At 38.8% G+C, this 3,007-nt stretch overlaps 1 pseudogene; it reads right to left on the bottom strand.

The window, feature by feature from the left end:
- Positions 1–1,548: 1,548 nt before the first annotated feature.
- Positions 1,549–3,007, bottom strand: part of LOC105552622 — a 5,211-nt pseudogene continuing 3,752 nt past the window's right edge.

Raw genomic sequence — 3,007 nt, 5'->3', positions numbered from 1 at the left:
CAAGAAAGAGGAAGATGCAGGATTTAGGAAACAAGATCCAACACAGAAGAAAGGTAAATGAAATTCCTGGGTGAGGAGTATAAATCTTGGGAAGGTGGGATTCACCAGGCCAGAAGACTATCAGTCCAAAGTAGAGAGACTGAAGAGCTCCAGGTGGAATAGCTACACTGAGAAATTCTAGATCGTAAGAGGTAGAGGAAACATCTTAAATGAAAATATCTACTATGAAAACTAAAAAAAGTATAATTATATTCTTTTCACATACCAAGTATCAGGTTATATAAAAAGCAACAGAAATTAGAATGGCATTGAATTTCCCCAGTGCAGCAAAGATAAAAAACACTAAAGCAATACCTTCAAAGTTCATTAAGAATGTGTTCATATAATGTTTGTGTAAAAACAAACATTTTAATTTCCAAATTTAATGGGTGAAATGATAATGTTATACTTCTTTTAATATATATATTTTACTTTTATTGAAGTTAAACCTTTTTCATATTGTATTTCTCCTTTTGTGAAATATTCACTCATTTCATTTATTTTTCTTTGAAGTTAATATATGAACTCTCTTACCATATACGGTAATAATATTTACCTTTTTTCTTGTTTAAAATTTTGTTAGTATGGGTGACAAAGCATGACCCGTATCTACAAAAAAAAAAAAAAAAAAACAAAACTGGGCACAGTGACATGGGCCTGTGATTCCACCTACTTAGGAGGCTGAGGCGGGAGGATCCCTTAAGCCCAGAAGTTCAAGGGTGCAGGGAGCTATGATCATGCCACTGCATTCCAGCCTGGGCAACAGAGTGAGACCCTATCTCCAAAAAAAAAAAAAAAAAAAAAGTGTTTTTTTGTTTTGTTTTTTTTTTAACATAAGTTTAAAAAGTATTATATAGGTAGTTACATTTATCCATTTACCTTATGATTTATTGCTCAATTTTTATACATAGAAGGCCCTTTTCCTTTCTGAGGTCTATCGGTCAATCATATCTATCTATCTATCTATCTATGTTTTTCCGAGACGGAGTCTCGCTCTGTGGCCCAGGCTGGAGTGCAGAGGCGCGATCTCCGCTCACTGCAACCTCCGCCTCCCGGATTCAGCCATTCTCCTGCCTCAGCCTTGGAGTAGCTGGGACTACAGGCGCCCGCAGCCATTTTTTTGTATTTTTAGTAGAGACGGGGTTTCACCCTGTTAGCCAGGATGGTCTCGATCTCCTGACCTCTTGATCCGCCCGCCTCAGCCTCCCAAAGTGCTGGGATTACAGGCGTGAGCCACGGCGCCCGGACTATTTTCTTTTTTTTGAGACAGAGTCTGGCTCTGTCGCCCAGGCTGCAGTGCAGTGGTGGGATCTCGGGTCACTGCAAGCTCTGCCTCCGGGGTTCACGCCATTCTCCTGCCTCAGGCTCCTGAGTAGCTAGCGTGAGCCACCGCGCCCCGCATTATTTTATTTTTTGTAGAGACAGGGTTTCACCATGTTGCCCAGGTTGTTTCACATTGTTTTAATCCAGGCTGGTTACGAACTCCTGGGCTGCAGCATTGCACACACCTTGGCCTCCCAAAGTGCTGGGATTATAGGCTGAGTCACCACACCCAGCCTCTATATCATGACTCCTTTCATGGCGAGTAAGGTGACTGGAAGGAGTGTAGGCTTTACTGCATCTCTTACATTCATAGGGTTTTTCTCCAGTATGAATTCTTTCGTGGAGGTGAAGGGAACAGAGGCGACTGAAGGTTTGGTCACATTGTTTACATTCATAGGCTTTCTCTCCAGTATGAGTACTTCTATGGTTATAAAGGGAACTCAAACGACTAAAGGCTTTGCCACATTGTTTACATTCCTAGGGTGTCTCTCCAGTATGAATGCCTCCATAGTAACCAAGGGAAGTGGAACAGCTGAAGGCTTTATCACATTTGGTACATTTATAGGGTCTTTCTCCAGTGTGAATCCTCTCATGCGTCTTAAAAGAACAAGAAAATCTGAATGTTTTCCCACATTCCTTACATTCGTAGGGTTTCTCTCCAGTGTGAGTTCATTCATGTATTAGACAAGAACCGGAAACATTGAATGTTTTACCACGTTGTTTACATTTATAGAGTTTTTCTCCTGTGTGAGTTCATTCATGTATTAGACAAGAACCGGAAACAGTGAATGCTTTACTTGTTTACATTTATAGAGTTTTTCTCCTGTGTGAGTTCTCTGATGTCTTTCAACTGAATTGAGAAAATAAAAAGCTTTCCCACATATCGTACATTTATAAGCTGGATTTCCACTGTACATTATCATGTGTCTTCTAACACCTGGAACAGAAACGAAGAATTTCCCACACTGTTCACATTTATATTGCTTCTCCCCATATGGTTTGTATTCTGAGTGAGCTAGGATGTGCCTATTAAGGAGGGAATGACGTACAAAGACTTTTCCACAAATACTGCATTCACATTGTTTTCATCCAGTAGAAATGTTCTCATTCAGATCATGATTTGGAATTTGGCTGACAACTTGTCCATCATACTGACTACCTTCTTTGCTTTCATACAGTCTCTGTACCATATGATTTCTGTAAAAAAATGACAAGCACATTGTTATTGCTTGGTTTAGTAACTTTCTACTTATTAATAGGTCTTGGACTTACACTGCTGCCAATACCAGGGAAAATGCATTTTTTTTTTTTTTTTTTTTTGTTTTTGTGCCATGACTGAATTATTTGAAAGTAAATGGGTTACTACTGAAAACACAGCTACCACCTGCATGGCTATGACCAACATAGTAAGATTCATATACACGATTTTGTAGTACTATTTTCAAGTAAACTGTTTTCTAAACACTGACTGCTACACTGAAGTATGTTACATTTTGGGTGAAATTTTTCTAAAAAGAAATAAATTTAAAGTGACCAAGTGACTCTTATGACTCTTATTTGTTTTGATTGCTTGTTTCTAAGTTCATGACATGCTAATATTCCTTCAGAGGACTTTATTTCCTCTTCTCAGTGCAAATTATCTTAT

This window comes from Mandrillus leucophaeus, unplaced genomic scaffold, assembly GCF_000951045.1.
Source record: "Mandrillus leucophaeus isolate KB7577 unplaced genomic scaffold, Mleu.le_1.0 Scaffold568, whole genome shotgun sequence".
NCBI lineage: Eukaryota > Metazoa > Chordata > Mammalia > Primates > Cercopithecidae > Mandrillus > Mandrillus leucophaeus.
Note: the sequence above shows the minus strand (reverse complement) of the source record. Positions and strands in the feature narration are given on the sequence as shown.